General features: G+C 36.2%; 1 long non-coding RNA gene across 2 annotated transcripts in view; it reads left to right on the top strand.

Moving 5' to 3' along the window:
• The window catches only part of LOC122797046, a 130,546-nt gene extending 109,595 nt beyond the window's left edge, over positions 1 to 20,951 (top strand). For both annotated transcript variants that reach the window (XR_006364026.1, XR_006364025.1), the window contains exons 2-3: positions 20,587 to 20,651; positions 20,749 to 20,951. This is a non-coding gene — a long non-coding RNA (uncharacterized LOC122797046). The remainder of the gene's footprint in view (positions 1 to 20,586; positions 20,652 to 20,748) is intronic.
• The last annotated feature ends 484 nt before the right edge of the window (positions 20,952 to 21,435 follow it).

Genomic DNA, 21,435 nt, shown 5'->3' with positions numbered 1-21,435 from the left:
AAAAATTACATTTTCATTTACATATGAAATTCAGCTTTTAACTTGAGATAGCTAGAAATGGAAACCGTTTCATTAAGCCCAGCGGGGTATGTTGCATTGCACCTAAGCTGCCACATTAATTCTCGATACTCTAAAAAAAGTCTGAAGGACCCCCCGTCATTGTTTCCTATCTGTTCCAGGGCACTGAATTTGAACTGATGACCAGGGTGTTCCTTTATGTGTTTGTATACTGCATTCTTGAGATTGTTCTTTTTAATGTCATATAAATGTTGGTAAACTCACTTATTGAGGCTATTGATGGTCTTCCCTATATAGAAACTGTAGCACTGTTGGCAAATCGCTATATATATATTAGACGTCTACTCTGAAAATTAAGCCTTTGCTTCAGTACTACCCTACCAAAACCCCTAATATACAGAGACTCATTCTCCAAAATATGTGGGCATTGATTACAATGTCCACATTTCACCATCTTGCCTTTGTTCACATTGGTTACATTAGTTTCAAGCACATTTTTTATTGACTTATCTTTCTTATATACCACTACCAGATAGTCACCTAATTTATTTTTAAATTGTTCCATATCAAAAAGTACCCAGTTGTGATTTAAAATTTCTTTGATTTTGCCAAAAAGTGGACTAAAAGTAAGAACCACAGAGTGTTGAAAAGAATTCTTGGTATTGTGTGGTATGTCTGCCCTACCATTGCTATTGTTGTTGTTATGTACCCCCCTAATAGAGGTAGAAAATGGCTTTGATTCCTCTTTGTGATGACTTCCTGAAGTATGGGTTCTAGAAAGTTAATGTTATATATAGAAAATTATGTTTTTCCTGCTGCTAGTATTATAGAGAATTTATTATTAATCTTAGTTTTCTTAAATAATATGAACATACACCTTTTAAAATTAACTAACTGTTTAATTATTGTGAGTCATGGCAAAAGTGCACATTTAACAAGTGGTTTGGTGTGCTTTTTTGTATTCTGAAGAAGTCTATGCTGACAGCTGACGAAAGTGCTAAATAAATGTTTCTGGTTTCTGTCTGTGAGCCGTATTGCTCTTTCTTATTTTATTTATTCCTTTTATGGCATCTTATATAATCCAGAACTGCACTAGCAAATAATCTTTGACCATGGAATAAAAGGTGGCATTTAGAAACTTACACACATTTATATTTAAATCAGTTTTATGTTGGGTAGATCTATTCTATGATACCCTTTGGAAACAACTACATATGCATTTTTCTGATAAATCAAATATTAAACCAGTTCTCAATTTTTGAATATTGTAAATAATAAAATGTTATGCGTTATTAAAATTTATTTTAATGGATCTGTAAATGTATTAATAAATGTAATTCTGTTTTTCTATAAAAAAAAATAAGAAATTACATATATAAAAATTCTACTTGTAAGAAATAGTTGTTCTTTACATTTTCCAATAGTAAATGCAAGTGATTTCTTTGAGATTTATATATTACACAGGGTATTGAACCTAAAATCTTATAACCTCATATACTGGTCTGTTCATCTAGATGGAGTGAATATGTTATCTGCTGATAAAAGTTTGTGTAAATTTGAACTAGAATCTGAGAATTGGTCATTGGTCTTTAGTGTAAAGACAAAAGTCTTAAAAGAAAGATAGAGATCACAAAAATTGAAAATTATAGAATCCCAATGTTATTGTAATATTTGTTTCTGAATTATAATGAGTAATACAGTTTTAAAACTTTCTGTTCTAAAATTATACAAGCTAATGTTAGAACTGTACCTTAAAATTACTAATAAATACTGGAGTTTTATTAATGTCAATAGCCTGAATTAAATTAATAATGACAACAGCAAAGATTTCATTTTAAAAACTGTCAGCTTAACATATTCCAATACATTTTGGAAAATCTTCACTTGAAAATATTTGCACAGAGTGTTTAGTACTTCTCATAAAGTAGTCAACATTTTCAAAACTACTGAAAATTTTTGTTGCAAGTATAAGTAGTCTGCTTAAACTGATTGGTACCATATTTTTTAAATGCAAAAAAAAAAAAAAAAAACTATTGGGAGGATTTTTGTTCATTTCCAATAGCATTATTGTAAGGTAGGCATTCTTTCAAAACAACACCCATGTCAACCCATGCAGCCACATCTCATGCAGCCTCTACTTCTAATTCCACAAGGCAAGCCACCACACAATCCAACATTCAACTTATTGGAGACACCATTGTGAGACACACTGATGTCTCTTTCACCAGGCTGAGTAAGTAGAAAGTCATGGTCAGTTGCATATCAGGGGTCCAGGATCCACCATATTACACACACAGTGAGGCCACTGGACTGCAAGTACCAGTATGACTCAAACAAAGTCCATGTGGATGCCAATGACCTGACTCGTACCTCCCTAGACTATATGAAGAGAGACATTATGAGTTCTCAGAATATGTGATCCAGGCTGGCATGAGTCTAGGATTGTGTAGCATTTTATCTTTATCCAAAGATAATGCCACAATATGAACAGAAGATGACACCCCCCCCCCCAAATTTAATTACCCCACTATTAACTGGGAATCATATATGATACCAAATGTTCTGACTCTTATTCTGTGGTTTTGGAGCATTCTTCAGTGGTATTATTTTGATTTTGTTACAAATGTGCAGACACAGAGATTCCTGGACTTTGTAAACACAAATTCCCTGGACCAGAATGTCAATATGCTGACCAGGTTTGCAAACATACTGGATCTGGTTATCTCTAATATGGGAGAGAGCTGCACATTCCCTAGTGTAATGTCTTCTCTGGTAAGGTCAGACCATAAAATTGTCTCCTTGAAAGTAAAAATAAAACCCGGAACCCCAGCTACCACTGGAATGTTCAGGAACTACTCTAAGGCTAGCTTCCTACTATTAAGTGATAACCTAGCAAAATTTCAAGCCCCCATATATCCTGAGATATGCCTATGCAGAACTGTTTACAGAAACCCTATACAAGCATGTTAATAGCTCTGAGGCATCTATACCCACCAGGGAGAAGTACAGAACCAATTTAAATAACAAGCCACCCTGGTGGAATCACATCAGTAGGCTGCATAACAGAAGGAAGAAAATCATAGCAAAAATTAGGAGGCATGGCACCCACCAGGGTAATGGCATTCTCATAAAACTAAGCAAACTCAAAAGAACAAATAAAGTCCACCAAAGCCAAACTTGAGGTAAATCTGACCTCTCAGGCCAATGACAACCACAAGGCATTCTTTAGCAATATACAATTGTGTGCAGAGCTAATTGTTAATGGAGCCATATTTACTGAGCTAGAAGATATGTTAAACGTTCTTGCAGACAAATTCAGCTCTAACTTTACCCCTCTGTCCCCCTCACCCCCTCAGAAAGTCCCATCAAATATAACTTCCCCTACTTTCACTAGGGAACAGGTCCTCAATGCTCTGTCTAAGGCCAGACAATTGCCTGGTCCCAAACAATATCCCAGGATGCCTTCTAAATAGCAGAAAGCATGACCTGTCACCCCCCCCGAAATTGTTATTTAACTGTAGCATCCAAACAGGCTTCAAGTCTCACAAATGGAGAACAGCAACAGTCATCCCTCTGCACAAATGTGAGACTCCTACAGGCCCTGGAAACTACAGACCCATAAATCTCACTGGTCTCATATGTAAAGCCATGGAAAGAATTATCATGGAATTGATTAATAATGACATCGGAAACCACACACTGGACCCAACCCAATTTGGTTTCATCAAGGGCAAGTCATGCCTACTTAACTTGGTGGACTTCTTTGAGAAAGTCACCGAAGCAATGGATGAGGGCCAAATGGTTCACACAGCCTACCATGAGCTAGCCAAGGTATTTGACATGGGTTACCTTTAGTTAATCAATAGCCCACTTCACCAAAACCAACTTCAGTGATACGTCATATTACCGACAACTGGTGACCTGATGTTTCCCACACGGTAAGTAACTGTTTGGCCATCCCAAATTCAAAAACGACCACTAAAACAAACCCACCGATGTGGAGGGCTATGCCCCCCCCATGCCCCCCACACCCCCCTTAATAAATATTCCAACTCTGAGAACGCACTGCCACGGGGCTAAGGGACAAAGTTCAGGTTGATGGCCAAACGATTACTTACTGTGTGGGAAACATCGGCTCACCAGTTGTCGGTAATATGACGTGTCAGTGAAGTTGGTTTCTGTGAAGTGGGCTGTCGATTAACTAAAGGTAACCCATTTGACACAATACCTTACTCAGGCATTGTTGATAAACTCAAGAGGTTAGGTATAAGCCCTCATGTCACCCAGTAGTTAGCCAGTTGGCTCACTAACAGGACCCAGGAAGTTAGAATTGGGGAATCCACCTCTACAAAAAGGCCATTTACAAGTGGAATACCTCAGAGATTGGTCCTGAGACTGCTCCTTTTTAGCATTTACTTCTCTGAAATCAAGTCCGATGTCAAGGACATCTAGCTGACCAAATTCATAGGTGATTGCAAATTAGGAGCATTCATAGAATCCCCTACAGACACTAATGTTCTCCAGGAAGGGCTGGCACAGGCAAATAACTTATGTTGGAACCATGGAGCTGTTGACAGGAAATCTATGCCTGGCATACAATTGATTTATTTAGTTAGTTAGTTATTTAACATTTATTTACTGGGAAAGTCCAAATGGGGCAGAGCTCATTTTCAGAGGAGGCCTGGGAAAAAATGCTCCAGACGCATGTCTTTGGAATGTGGGAGGAAAACAGACCACCTGGAGGAAACCCATGCAAACACAGGAAGGACATATAGAGTCCACACAAAAGGCACTACAGTCAAGAATCGAACCAGAGAACCTCTTGCTGTGAGGTGCCATTGCTAACTGCTGCACCACTGTGCTGCCCACAAGGCATTGTCAGACCCCATCCTAATGGACCTCCTACATATCTGCAAAAGAAGCATAATCAGAATTATCCATGCTAGTATTAAACCTCGCCTGTGATATACATAGGACTTTCTGGAGAGATAAGTATGTATCCCAGAGACTAACCTTATCTGGAACAGGCTTCCCATCCATGTAAAACAGAGTTACTCCCTAACCCAATTCAAGTGTAACTTGGACAGTTGGATAGGGAACAGGAAATTCATCCCTGGTTTAGCACTATAGCTTTAATGAACACAGGTAACCTGTTAATGTTTCATCTCCCAGGCCCCTGCTTGTGAATGTTTCATCTCCCAAGCACCTGCTTACACTTTTAAAGGGTACCAGAACTTGGCAGAGATTTAGAATGCATGGCTAGGCTTAAAACGGCCCTTGTGTTTCTTAATCTAGTTCACACCTATGAACCTGTGAACCTATGACACTTTGATATTAACAAATGCTCCAGTTCCTATGCATATAAATGTCTTACAGTACCCCTTGATCTGAACTTTTTTAGCAATAGCAAAAAAGAGAATTACCTCAAACTGGAAAATGAAATGCTGCCTAACATTAGACTATCTTAGACTAACTACTATTGTATGCTAGAAAGAAATTAATACTAAAACTTTAAGATCAAACAGTAAAAAGCAAAATTTTGGAATTTGGATTAAGTTCTTCTTCTTCTCTTCCAGCTGTCCCCATTAGGGGTTGCCACAGTGGATCATCTGTTTCCATTTCTTCTTGTCCTTTGCATATTGCTCTGTCACACCAACCACCTGCATGTCCTCTCTCACCACATCCATAAACCTTATCTTAGGCCTTCCTCTTTTCTTCTTACCTGGCAGCTCCATCCTTAGAATCCTTTTCCCAATATACCCAGCATCCCTTCTCAGTACATGTCCAAACCAATGCAATCTTGCCTCTCTGACTTTGTCTCCAAACCGTCCAGCCTGAGCTAACCCTCTAATATACTGATTCTTAATCCTGTCCATCCTTGTCACACCCAGCGCAAATCTTAACATCTTTATAACTCTGCCACATCCAGCTCTGACTACTGCCTTTTTGTCAGTGCCACCGTCCCCAACCCATACAACATAGCTGGTCTCACTACCCTCTTGTAGACCTTCCCTTTCACTCTTACTGGTACCCGTCTGTCACAAATCACTCCTGACACTCTTCTCCACCCATTCCACCATGCCTGTACTCTCTTCTTCACTTCTCTTCCACACTCACCATTACTCTGAACTGTTGATCCCAAGTACTTAAGCTCATCCACTTTTGCCAACTCTACTCCCTGCATGCTCACCATTCCTCTATCCTCCCTCTCATTTACACACACACATTCTGTTTTAGCCCTGCTGATCTTCATTCCTCTCCTCTCTAAAGCATATCTCCACCTCTCCAGGGTCTCCTCAACCTGTTCCCTACTCTCACTACAGATCACAATGTCATCTGCAAACATCATAGTCCATGGAGCCTCCTGTCTGATCTCATCTGTCAACCTGTCCATCACCATTGCAAATAAGAAAGGGCTCAGAGCTGATCCTTGATGTAATCCCACCTCCACCTTAAACGCATCTGTCACTCCCACTGCAGACATCACCACTTTCACACTACCCTCGTATGTATCCTGTACCACTCTTACATACTTCTCTGCCACTCCTGACTTCCTCATCCAATACCACAACTCTTCTCTAGGCACCCTATCATATGCTTTCTCCAAGTCCACAAAGACACAATGCACCTCCTTCTGACCTTCCCTATATTTCTTCATCAACACTCTCAGAGCAAACATCGCATCTGTAGTGCTCCTTCCTGGCATGAAACCATACTGCTGATCACTAATCATCACCTCCCTTCTTAACCTAGCTTCTACCACTCTTTCCCATAACTTCAAGCTGTGACTGATCAGTTTTATCCCTCTGTAGTTACTACAGCTCTGCACATCACCCTTATTTTTAAAAATAGGTACCAAAACACTTTTTCTCCACTCCTCAGGCATCCTCTGACTTTCCAAAATTTTGTTAAACAATCTGATTAAAAACTCCACTGCCATTTCTCCTAAGCACCTCCATGCTTCCACTGGTATGTCATCTGGACCAACAGCCTTTCAATTCTTCATCCTCTTCATAGCTGTCCCTACTTCCTCTTTGCTAATCTGTTTCACTTCCTTATTCACTATCCCCACATCATCCAACCTTCTCTCTCTCTCATTCTCTTCATTTGAATTTGGATTAAGTTAAAACCACTATTAGATAAATATGTTTAATAATTAATTAATTGTTAGCATCACATTTGAAAATGATCTACATATACAATGTAAAGTGTGATTTATGTATTTGAACATGTCTGTAAATATTACATATAGTTTTTTCTTCTTTTTTTCTTTTTCAGTTGTAATTATGGTATAATTAAAATCACTTTTGAAAATAATTTCTGAACTTTCTCAAGCTGTGTTAGGAGACTTGTTTTTGGGCTGCAGAATGTGGCATTGCATTCTAAAATATGCTTGATCAGTGATGTAAACTTGGGCACAATGACTTTCAGTGATGTACAGATTATAGCTGGGAGTATGAAGTGCATTACAGAATATATATTTTTGAGCATTGTTACAACATATTAATAAAACTTTTAGTGGCTTTTCATTAATTCTGTAATGTAAGTATAGATATTTTATCATAAAACTGACAGCACTACATTTAGTGGCATTGAGAGTAAGACTGCTCTTATTGTACCAGATATGTTCTCCTCAAACCATCTTGAAAAAGTTTTGCATTGTTAGAAGATGTAAATTCATCAGTCTGCCATCCAACATATTTTACTTTCATAAATGAGTCCATAAAACGGGCGGCCACGGTGGTGCAGTGGTTAGCATTGCTGCCTCACAGCAAGAGGTTCCCTGGTTCGATCCTAGGATGGGGTACCTTCTGTGGGAAGTCTGCATGTCCTCCCTGTGGTCACGTGGGTTTCCTCCAGGTGCTCCGGTTTCCTCCCACATCCCAAAGACATGCTGTAGGTGGATTGGACACTCTAAATTGGCCCTAGGTGTGAGTGCGTGTGCCTTCTGTGGAAAGTTGGGCACCGGGCTGGCAACTCAACACCGTAAAACTCCACTGCCAATCATGAGCAGACATGTGATCCACCGTGGCAACCCCTAACCGGGAAAAGCCGAAAGAAGAAGAAGAAATGAGTCCATAAAAGAAATTAAATTAGAGTGGTCTCAGTACTGGCACAGAAGGACTCCTCTGGATACCACCTTAGACTCGGGGAAATTACCTTCTACTAGTCCTTTGTTTACTCACTACAAGCTAAACTACATAACTGCTGACACCAACTAGAATGAATTTAGTTACAGTATCCGGTTTCACTTCAAACTTCGATGTTTCTATTATTGAGTCTGAAAATATAGAGACAAAAATATGGAAGCAACGAATCCCAAACAGCGGATTTCACACATGGTAGGTAAACGCTTGGCCAACTGGAACCCACGCTGAGGCCAACATGTCCCGTTTTCAACTGTAATAAAATTCTGGAATTGGTATATTTACTTGGGGGTGCAGCTCCTCACCTAGGTGAGTTTTACTTACCTTAGCATGAATTTTGGTGTTAGTTGGCCAAGCGTTTACTTACCATGTGTGAAATCTGCCATTTGGGATTCCATTGTTTTGGTATTTTTGTCTTGAGATTTTCAGACATGATAATAGGAGCATCAAAGTTTCAAAGTGAAACCTAGTATCCACATAAGGGAAAAAATGTCAGATGTTTTTGCAAGGTGCAAGCATGTCTGGCAATAAGTGCAGAAGATTAAGGGTTTGATCTGTTAATAAGCTGTTTCTGGTATTCTGGGTACATGGTTTGATATTTTCCAGTTTCATTTGTCTACTGAGTGACTCTGGCCAAGTCACTCAGCCAGACACCCCTGAAAAGGGACATGTGTGGTCTAGTGGACTAACTCAGTTAACACATGTCTAAAAAAAGCCTTTAGCATGTGCAGTTCATGTCTACATCCAGTACCAATGTTACAGCTTCAGTAAATGTCACCAGATTAAGCAAGGACAGTCTTTCCTTAACAAAACCACATTTCACTGAATCTATTAGTTAAGACTAATTGTGTCTTTCAGGATAAGATCAGTTACTACCCACTCCATATGCTTGCAATGATACTATTGAGGTTAATAGGTTTACAACCATTTGGGTTAAATTTAGGAGCTCTTAGACCACATTCGTTTTTAATAAAAATAAGCAAATGTTTCAGTAGACTATTACTTAGATTGTATGAGAACCTATCTTAAATAGAGCTGGTTTCCATAGATCCAGTGGCCTAAGTATTTTATTTTTATTGGTATTATTCCATCCATAATGTTCTGAATGGTCACTCTTAGTAGATGTATACAGCAATATTGATGCAGAGGGAAAATCATAACATTAAAATACTAAACTAAGGAGCCTAGATGGCCAACTGAGAGCAGTGAATTTTGAGAGCTCCATAAACTAGTATAATAATATAGGAAAATGTTATTATTTTCAAGTTTAAAACATCAGAAATCTATAGATAAACTACTAAACTACATAAATATCAATTTTGGTGGAGATATACAAAAATTTTCCTGTCAAGTAACCTGGAGATATATTGAGTACCTAAATATGAACAACTCGAGGAATTCTCATCCAGATGCTGCTTTGAAAAAAGAACTGCAATTGATAACATCTACCTTACAGGAACTATCTTTGAAGATGGATGGCTTTAAAAATAACTTAGAAAACCCTCAAGTTAAATTGTCAAAAACAGACTGACACTCCCAAGGAACTATTACAGCAACACCATACAAAATAACAAATATAGAGACTTCTCTAAATGACATTGAAAGGGAGACTCAAAGAGGAAGAATTCCAAACAAAATTTCTGCTTAAACAGAATACATGGCTGCTTAACAAAATAGATGACAGAAAACAGGGAAAGGAGAAACAACACAAGGATCTATGGTCTGCCTGAAAACACTGAAGGGGAAGACATTATTTCATTCTTAGCAACCTGGATTCCTGAATTTTTAGACTTGAAAGAGGGACTTTCATTTGGAATTGAAAGGGCGCATAGAGCACTGAGGAAACCTGTTGCTAACGAAACAAATACTCCACCTAGATCCATAGTTATAACATTTCTTTCATTTCTGGACAAGGAACTAATATTAAAATCTTCTTGGAGAAAATCACCCTTAAAATATAATCAAAGTCTGGTAAGGTTTGACAATGATTATTCTTCCAGAATACTAGAACAAAGGAAAAAAGTCTGGCCAATAATAAAACTGTTGAAACAAAACAACATTAAAGCACCACTGGCCTTTTCATCCAAGATAAATATACTTTTTGCCAATGAGATGAGAACCTTTAATGACTTAGAAAAAGCTACCATATTCATCAAAAGCAACAGCATAGTCTATCCCAGAAGAAATGGAATGGATGGCCCCTACTCTTAAAAGAATAAAACAAACAAATCCTTGGATTGATGCTAGAAAGAAGAAACAAAAAACTGATTCCAAAATAGCTGTCCCAGAAAAATAACTCTTACAATTACATCTCTCAAAGTATCAACTGACATCACTTGTCATCTGTTTTTATTTAAAAAAAGGAGGGTTTCTTAAACAACTGAGAAACAGTAGTGATTTATTCAGAATGTTTAAAGAGTTTAATAATTCTTTACAAACAAAGGTAGGTCAAGATGGATTACTATTTACATTATATGTAAGCCAAACAAAGCAGCATATAATACAAACATAGATGTTTCTATGCCCCTACTTGAACTCAACGAATACTAATCTTGTTAATTTTTCATTATTTTTACTTATAATAATTTAAGTAATTAATTAACTAATTCAACAAGGTACCATTCATCAGAGTTCAGACTCAAATGTAACAAATTAACATAATATATAATAGCAGTAACAGTAGAGTGTTTTGAAAAAAAATGCTGTCATGGAGACTAATGTCTTCTTTTGTTAAAGTATGATTTAGAAATGGCATGTATATCCTGGTTAAATAATAGTAGCAAGCTCTTAGTACAAATGTCATCATTATTCTGTCTAAATATAGTTAATATCAATTATGGCAGGTATCACAGCTACGAGTGCTATTTGATCAAAAAGATTTGGTCATCCTTAAATGACTTGCTCCTTGAAGGAAGTATTGATATGGACTTGTTTAAGTACCTGAATGTAACTAAACCTCGAGTACCCATAATTTTTGGGGTCCCCAAAGTACATAAGGATGTTAACAACCCACCATTGAGACCGATTGTAGCTTCTGAAGGGTCTGTGACGGCACCCCTTGCACAATGGTTAGATGAAAAGCTAAAAATGGTGGTCAAGGAAAGCTCGGGGATAGTAAAGGACTCTTGGGACCTATTGAAAAATCTGAATAAGGGTATTTTTGATGAAAATATTATTTTCATAACAATGGACATAGTGGATCTTTTTTCCTCCATCCCCTTTGTGGAAGGGCTAGAATGGTTTGAGGAGGGTCTGGTGAACTATGGTAAATTCACCAATAATGAGTTTAGGTTGATCTTAACTTTGATGGAGTTAGTTATAAGCAACAACTTTTGTTTTTGATGGTGAATTTTTAAGCAGAAGCAAGGGATAGCGATGGGGCAAGGTGTGCCCCCATTTACTCTAATATAATCATGTCAGCCTGGGAGAGTAAATTTGTCATTAATTCACCTTACAAGAAGTGCTGGAAACTATATAAAAGATACCTAGACGATATGTGTTTCCTATGGGTAGGAACCGATACAGAATTTACAGCATTCTATGAATATTTAAGCCAGTCCACCTCTTTTGAAATTCACTTATGTGAAGGACTCAAGTTGTTTAAGATATCTTGACATTTTTATAGGTAAGGGAAAAGAGAATTTTTATTCTAAAGTGTTTAGAAAGCAATCTTATTCAAACTCGTTCTTGGCTTTTGATAGCGCACATCCATACCATCAAAAGAAAGGTATTGTAAAGGGCCAGTATGTGAGGGGGAGTCGTATGTCTTCTAGAGAAGAAGACTTCGAGATAGAATGTAAGACCTTGATGAAGATGTTTTTAGCTAGAGGTTACCCCCCCACTTAATAAAAGAAATTGAGAATGAAGTTAAGATAGGAAGAACCAACAAATACAAGCCTATATTAGGTGAAATGAATTGGCAGCCAGAAAGTAACAATGAAATTAGCAATGAAAGTGGTAATTTTGTGATGGATTTTAGTGGAGAAGCATATAAAATCAGTAAGATTGTTGAGAATGAATGGAAAAATTTTGGTGAACTCTCGGACCTAAAGGGTGTCTTTAACAAACCATTTAAATGTACCTTTAGAAAAGGGAAAAATATAAAAAATGTATTAGAAAGGAAAAAATCAAGTGGGGTTATCAGGGAAGGTAGGGTTGGCACCTTCAAATGTGGTAGATGCAACCAGTGTTCTTTTGTGGCATCTAAAGATACAGTTTACCTTAAGAGTAGGGATATCCTGATTCCCAGTAAACAGTTTGCTAACTGTCAAACGAAGGGTATAGTCTATTTAGCTATATGTACAAAATGTGAGGCATTTTATGTTGGTAAATCCGAAAGAAAGCTAAGGAATAGGATCTACGAACATTGTTATGATATCAAAAACCAAAATGGTAATAATGCCTTGTATAGGCACACATTAAATTGTGACGGAGCTGCTTACACTTTTTTCGTGTTAGATGTGATAGAACTGGACCCGAGGGGTGGCCCATGGCAAACTTCGATCGAATATAAAGAACTGTTATGGCAACTGGACCTAGAAGGTAACAAATTCCCTGGGTTAAATGAGACTATCTCTATAGCCCCAGTCTTAAAGATGAGAGTTACCAAACTCTAACAATGAACACTGTGGGTACCCTTATTAGGGACCAACAGTCTGATTGTTAGTTAGTATAACTTGTCCATCTGTCAAATTATTCCCTATAATCCTCTTTATAACTTCACTTATAGGAAAAATTTGCAAGTGAAAAGTATTACTGATTTAGACCTGCATAATGAATTATTTTCTAGGTAGTAATACATAGTATGCCCCTTAGATGGCACTATTTGTATAAGAATTAGTTATGGTTTTGTTCAAAGATATTTATAATTACTGTTTTTAATTGGTATAGTGAGTGTTCGGTGTTGTGTTTTTAATATTAATTTTTTTTTAAACTTTGTCATGAATATTTGTATATTAGTAAGGTTTTTAAATATTCTAAGTTTCTAACTACGGAAGTTTTTATCAAAAGAAGGAGTGAACTAAGCCTTATACAGGAAACCCATATATGGTATTGGCATTTTTAATTGTTTAATTGGCCAATTAATTATTGAATTATGTGATGAATTTCAATGTAGAGAGTATTTAAGAGCATCATGAAACTTCAGTTTGTATTCTGTTTCATTGGAAGAAGTTTCTGAAACGAAAACGCAGTGGACTCTATTGGCGTTTATGCTCTTTTTGTTGCTGTCTTTGCTGTGGTTTTGAGCTCCTGGATGGTGTTCTATTCCCCTGTGGTGGATTATTAAAGTATTTTAAAAAGAAGAACAGAGGTTGCCTTATTTCCTCTTCAAGTATATTTTTCCTGGTGAAGTACTGTTTTTTATACTTGTCTCCTTTTCGTTGTTTGGTCGTATTGATTATGGAGAACGAGGAGGGCACCGCTACTCAGGAAGAAGGTGTTGCTCGTATGAGCAGGTCGGATAAGATTGACAGGCTTTCCGACCAATTAACTCAACTTCTTGAGTTAATGATGAAGGGGAGTGTAGGTACACCATTGGGAGCTTTTTCTTTTCCTTGCAACCAGGAAGCGCATTTGCCGAAAGCCAGTGTGACGGTTACAAGAATGGATGAGCCAGGTTCTCTTACCACCGATGGTAACGCGAAAAAACGGAAAGTGAGTGAACTGGACATTCCCAGTATATTTTTATCCGAAAGTGATAATATTGAGTATGTAAGAACTGGCGTGAGTGGTGAGAGCAATACTGGAGCGAGACCGAAGGATGTGAGGACCACTGGTTATGACTTTAGAGACTCTGTTGTTGGCGTTCGTTCATTAAGAAATGTTCCTAATGAACGATTGGTAAATAACAAGGACACTCAAATAACTGACTTTTCTAAAGTGTTTAATTCTAAATTTAGTTTTAATATTAATAATGTGCCGGAAAAGAGGCCTAATGACGTGCACTCATCTTATGACAATAATCTTAATGTGCTAAATGATTGTTTGTTTAAGCTAAAAAACCTTGAACTTGAGAACACTTACCTTAATGAATGTTTGAATTTGAAAATTGTGCCTAAGGGCTTAAGGGTGTGTAAATACCTGAACAAAGTGAAAATAGGAAGCGATTTCCATGGGGAATTGGTGGGAATTTTTGATAACTGTGGCTTTGCCATTCTAAAAGCTATTATTAAAGAAAATGACAGAGTGATGGTAGGGCTGCATAAAAGGGTCGATGAAGTTAATAACCTAATAACTAATGATCTATTGTTTACAGTAGAGGGGAGCAAAAAGAGTTATTTTGCGACCCTTAGTAGTATTGAGAAGAGTATTGAGTCCATATTCCAAAGAAAATGTAGGAAATTGGAAAGAGATTTGAATGAATATAAAGAAAATATACATTACCCCAAACCGAGAGGCACTTTTTTTCCAAGGGAAGGGTGGGGTGCTTATAATAAGGATGCAGAGGGGATGGAAAATGAAGTCATAAATGATGTAAGGAATGACAATGACTATGAGGCCTTTCCACCACTTAGAAGGTCGGAAAGGATTAGGAATAATTATGAAAGGAACCATCAGTCAAATTTTCAAAATAATTTTCAAAAAAACTATTACCAAGGGGGGAAGGGACCTGTACACAACAAATACAGGCACTATTGAATACCCCGTTGAATTACCCTGAACAACTTATTAGGAATAATGGTATCAGTAAGAATGGTTATGTATGGATCAAAAATGATTATAGTATTTACAACTACACTACTTTGGAAATAAATGATACTTTTTTCAACCTATTTATGAAGGGGTTGAAATTTGTACCAAACAAAAAAGCAGATATCAGCAAGGTTCTGATTGATCTGAAACTATTCCTTAGAAAGAAAAATTTGGAACTTTTGTATCAGGATGACTATGGGGGTGGAATGAATGTGGAGACTTTGAGAAGAAAAAGTACTTATAATCCCCCTTTGAACCCCCAGCTCAAGAATTTTGAGATCTTAATGGAAAGGAAGATTAGAAGTGGGGTATCTAAGAATTGGGTGACACCCAATTTGACAAAAGAAGAGACAACATTATTGCACAAGATATCCAATGACCCAACCTTAAGAGTGATCAAACCTGACAAGGGGGGAGGGACAGTGATAATGGACCAGACTCTTTATAAAACTAAAATGCTGGAAATTCTACAAAATGTGGACAGGTACGAATGTGCTTCCTTGAATGAGATTAACATAGGTAATAAAAAGATTTGGTCATCCTTAAATGACTTGCTCCTTGAAGGAAGTATTGATATGGACTTGTTTAAGTACCTGAATGTAACTAAACCTCGAGTACCCATAATTTTTGGGGTCCCCAAAGTACATAAGGATGTTAACAACCCACCATTGAGACCGATTGTAGCTTCTGAAGGGTCTGTGACGGCACCCCTTGCAAAATGGTTAGATGAAAAGCTAAAAATGGTGGTCAAGGAAAGCTCGGGGATAGTAAAGGACTCTTGGGACCTATTGAAAAATCTGAATAAGGGTATTTTTGATGAAAATATTATTTTCATAACAATGGACATAGTGGATCTTTTTTCCTCCATCCCCTTTGTGGAAGGGCTAGAATGGTTTGAGGAGGGTCTGGTGAACTATGGTAAATTCACCAATAATGAGTTTAGGTTGATCTTAACTTTGATGGAGTTAGTTATAAGCAACAACTTTTTGTTTTTTGATGGTGAATTTTTTAAGCAGAAGCAAGGGATAGCGATGGGGGCAAGGTGTGCCCCCATTTACTCTAATATAATCATGTCAGCCTGGGAGAGTAAATTTGTCATTAATTCACCTTACAAGAAGTGCTGGAAACTATATAAAAGATACCTAGACGATATGTGTTTCCTATGGGTAGGAACCGATACAGAATTTACAGCATTCTATGAATATTTAAGCCAGTCCACCTCTTTTTTGAAATTCACTTATGTGAAGGACTCAAGTTGTTTAAGATATCTTGACATTTTTATAGGTAAGGGAAAAGAGAATTTTTATTCTAAAGTGTTTAGAAAGCAATCTTATTCAAACTCGTTCTTGGCTTTTGATAGCGCACATCCATACCATCAAAAGAAAGGTATTGTAAAGGGCCAGTATGTGAGGGGGAGTCGTATGTCTTCTAGAGAAGAAGACTTCGAGATAGAATGTAAGACCTTGATGAAGATGTTTTTAGCTAGAGGTTACCCCCCCCACTTAATAAAAGAAATTGAGAATGAAGTTAAGATAGGAAGAACCAACAAATACAAGCCTATATTAGGTGAAATGAATTGGCAGCCAGAAAGTAACAATGAAATTAGCAATGAAAGTGGTAATTTTGTGATGGATTTTAGTGGAGAAGCATATAAAATCAGTAAGATTGTTGAGAATGAATGGAAAAATTTTGGCGAACTCTCGGACCTAAAGGGTGTCTTTAACAAACCATTTAAATGTACCTTTAGAAAAGGGAAAAATATAAAAAATGTATTAGAAAGGAAAAAATCAAGTGGGGTTATCAGGGAAGGTAGGGTTGGCACCTTCAAATGTGGTAGATGCAACCAGTGTTCTTTTGTGGCATCTAAAGATACAGTTTACCTTAAGAGTAGGGATATCCTGATTCCCAGTAAACAGTTTGCTAACTGTCAAACGAAGGGTATAGTCTATTTAGCTATATGTACAAAATGTGAGGCATTTTATGTTGGTAAATCCGAAAGAAAGCTAAGGAATAGGATCTACGAACATTGTTATGATATCAAAAACCAAAATGGTAATAATGCCTTGTATAGGCACACATTAAATTGTGACGGAGCTGCTTACACTTTTTTCGTGTTAGATGTGATAGAACTGGACCCGAGGGGTGGCCCATGGCAAACTTCGATCGAATATAAAGAACTGTTATGGCAACTGGACCTAGAAGGTAACAAATTCCCTGGGTTAAATGAGACTATCTCTATAGCCCCAGTCTTAAAGATGAGAGTTACCAAACTCTAACAATGAACACTGTGGGTACCCTTATTAGGGACCAACAGTCTGATTGTTAGTTAGTATAACTTGTCCATCTGTCAAATTATTCCCTATAATCCTCTTTATAACTTCACTTATAGGAAAAATTTGCAAGTGAAAAAGTATTACTGATTTAGACCTGCATAATGAATTATTTTCTAGGTAGTAATACATAGTATGCCCCTTAGATGGCACTATTTGTATAAGAATTAGTTATGGTTTTTGTTCAAAGATATTTATAATTACTGTTTTTAATTGGTATAGTGAGTGTTCGGTGTTGTGTTTTTAATATTAATTTTTTTTTAAACTTTGTCATGAATATTTGTATATTAGTAAGGTTTTTAAATATTCTAAGTTTCTAACTACGGAAGTTTTTATCAAAAAGAAGGAGTGAACTAAGCCTTATACAGGAAACCCATATATGGTATTGGCATTTTTAATTGTTTAATTGGCCAATTAATTATTGAATTATGTGATGAATTTCAATGTAGAGAGTATTTAAGAGCATCATGAAACTTCAGTTTGTATTCTGTTTCATCGGAAGAAGTTTCTGAAATGAAAACGCAGTGGACTCTATTGGCGTTTATGCTCTTTTTGTTGCTGTCTTTGCTGTGGTTTTGAGCTCCTGGATGGTGTTCTATTCCCCTGTGGTGGATTATTAAAGTATTTTTAAAAAGAAGAACAGAGGTTGCCTTATTTCCTCTTCAAGTATATCTTTCCTGGTGAAGTACTGTTTTTTATACTTGTCTCCTTTTCGTTGTTTGCTGTTTGATCAATCCTAATATGGTGTGCGTGGATGCAGCCATGTCTGGCAGCTAGTACAAATGTCATTATTATTCTGTCTAAACATAGTTAATATCAATTATGGCAGGTATCATAGCTTTGAATGCTGTTTGATCAATTCTGATATGGTGTGCATGGATGTCTAAACATAGTTAATATCAATTATGGCAGGTATTACAGATTTGACTGCTGTTTGATTAAGACTGACATGGTGTTTATGGATGCAGCTGTGTCTGTCAGCTGTTGTTTGTTGCCGTTTTAATTTCCAGGAAGCTGTGGCTTGCGGGTTGTGATCAAGGTTTACTGATGCTTGTGTGTTAGGAAGAGAAATTTGGTGTTTTAGCCTGGATCCAGGGGAAGGGGTGGATAAAACTGTGATTTGGGATATTTTTGTAGAGGATAGTTTGTGTATACATCTGCTGAGTGAGAAGTGGGAAGGCTGGAATGTGTTATCTCTTGTTGTGGCGGATTGTTGGGAGGTTTTTTTTTTGATTTGCTCTCTGTTCTTTTCATGGCTGCTGCCTCACTGAAAGGGAGGGAATTTAGGCTTGAAGTTGCAGTGAAGTGAAGCTTTGCTTCAGTTGCGAGCCTCTGATATGCAGTACACAGGCACTAACATTATCTAATAAAAAAGAGACATTAGAAGAATTAGATATATTAATGTACAAATTTCACATGACTTCAGGACTCTATTTCAATAAATCAAAATCAAAATTTTTATTTTTAAATAAAAAAAAGAACTGCAGACTAAGGGGGAATCACATCATAGGGAAATAAGAATCTAGTTTCAAATATATAGGAATTGAGTTATGCAAGGATAATAATGAATTAGTCTCAAAAGCTACAATAATGTTATCAATACAATTAAAATTTATGTGGAAAAATGGAACAAAATAATATTAACATTTGAAGATAGACTACAGTTAATAAAAATGGTTTTACTCCTCAAGATCCTATATATAGCCTTGGCAATACAACTGTTACCAGAAATGAATATGCTTAAAGAAATAAATTCATGCTTAATAAAATTTTTACGGTTTCCCAAAAGAAACAGAATAGCTTTAATACATCATATCAGACCATGGAAACAGGGAGGATTAAACTTTCCTGATATAGAAACATATATAAAAGCATCAAACAATCTCATATTGGATAAGTCCAAATTACTCTGCAAACTGGAAAAAGATTACTAACTGTAATATCAATAAATAAATTTGATTTACAAAAAAAATTTCAAATAGATAATTTGCCATGGCACCTATTATGTATTAGTATACAATATAACATAACTAAACCCACTTAAACTCATATGATTAATTATTACATTGACTCATTTAAAAAAATTATTAATGCAAATACAGATTTAAAAATTTGGTTTGATCTTTTAACACCATTTGTAGTCACAAAGAACTTTCCACATAAAATATAAAGAGAAATTATTAATTCCTGGGAACAGAAAGGATTTGTGTTTTGGACCCAATGTATCAAAGAACTAAAAGTTTTAGATATCCAAGTAATAAAAACAACATACAAAATTCCACAACAGGAATGGCTAACTCTACAGAGTATTCTGTCATATTCACAAAATTTAAATAGAATACCTAATAGTTCTTCATTGAAATAAATACCTAAATTTACGAAATACATATATGAAATCATATATAATGAGACTGACATGGAAAACTGTATTTCAAAATTTTACAAAATATTGATAAAGTATAAAACAACACCCAAAACCTCATATTGGCAATATATAACAAAAGGACACTCAATACAGTTAACAATATATTAAAACAAATATCTTATTATCGATAAAATATACATCCTTTATACAATACTGGAAAGTTTTCAATTGGAAATGCTTGCACAGAGCATTTTTAACCCCAGATAGAATCAGTAAAATTAGTTCTTCCATAAAAGGAATATGTTGGAGATGTGAGCAAGTACACAATGCAGATTGGAACCACATTTTCTTTGATTGTGTTAAAATTAAGCCATCTTGGAATGGTATTAATAACTTTCTGCAAGCTTTATTAAATTAATCATTTTATTTAACTAAAGCTCTTGTATTATTAAATGTGAAGGAGGCTCCTCATTTGAATAGGTCAAACATGTATCTAGTATGGACTATATTTGCAATTTCAAGGAAGTGTATAACAAGAAGATGGAATACAAACACAATACCAACTTTGGAAGACTTCTACAGCCTACTGAAGGCCCCAGCATTATTGAAAATTAAAATTAAAGAACTAAGAATTTATCCAAAGCCATTTATCAACAACCCTTGGGGAAAAGTCTTATCGTTAATTGACATTATACAATAATTGATCAGACACTCTGATAATGGAATGGACATACTTATAAAGTAACTGTATACATTAAGATATGTTATTGTGTCAGGCTAATGTAAATAGTGTATATAGTTATTTATGATGTTATGTATAAATACTATGGAATTCATTTAAATGTATTTGAAAAAAATATATATTAAACTAAGTGGCATACAATGTATTTCCAAAAATAGCATTACCATTATGTTGAGAAAAAATGTTATGTCTAGTAAAATATCTGAATCAGTTTAATGGTAATATTAATCATTTTTGGATGTCATACTAATGGAATATAATGATATCTTTTTCATTCTTAATTTCTTCTAGGAACAGCTATGAGATGAAAACATAAGAACACGACAAATTACATGAGTGTTATGCAACATTACATTGTAAGTGCAAATTTATGACTAGATAAGGCTTCATGTTTATGTTGTATCACGCTAAGTATTTTTTAACAAAGTGTGGCATATATTTGTCTTCCTGTAGAAATCTATTACCAGTGATGAAGAGGTAATGAAGAGGCCATGCCAAAGGAGGACTCATCCAGTGGTCAAATGTGTCTTTGTGATGGCCCAGCCTTACACACATGGGGGGGGGGGGCTTTAGAAGCTGCTGTATATGTGGCTTCAGCAGTGGTGTTTGAAATGGTTGATAAATGATGATGCAATAAAGGCAATCCCCCAGACTGACTTATATCTCTGGTCTGCTTTGCAGGATTTACAAGACATTCAGTGGCATAACTCTGCATGGTCCTTTAGAAGATGATACCTAGCAAGAGAAGAATCATAAATGGGTAAATGTTTCAGCAGCACAAGTGAATGGGACCCTTTTGTATCACAACATTGGTTCTCTAAATAAGCTAGTGGTTAACATCCTACCCTAGCCTCTGTACTGACTGTACTACATGGAAAGGGTATAGTTATTTGAAGAAGATAGTTTTGAAACTACAAATAAGTAATAAATATAAAGGTAATAGAGCTATGTTATATCACTGGTAAGAGTTGTGTATCATATCTGAACTGTTTATTAGTTCATGTCCGGGACACTAATAGTCATAATTTGCAAAGACAGACAAGGTTTTCGAGCAGTATGCCAAAAATCACAACTTCTATTTTTTGCAATGCACTCAAGTGCTATGCAGGCAAACTGAGGGGCAGCTACATTGAGTGATTT

This window comes from Protopterus annectens, chromosome 3.part0 (genome assembly GCF_019279795.1).
Source record: "Protopterus annectens isolate FY-2018-M chromosome 3.part0, PAN1.0, whole genome shotgun sequence".
NCBI lineage: Eukaryota > Metazoa > Chordata > Ceratodontiformes > Protopteridae > Protopterus > Protopterus annectens.
This window is presented reverse-complemented; position numbering and strand designations above follow the sequence as displayed.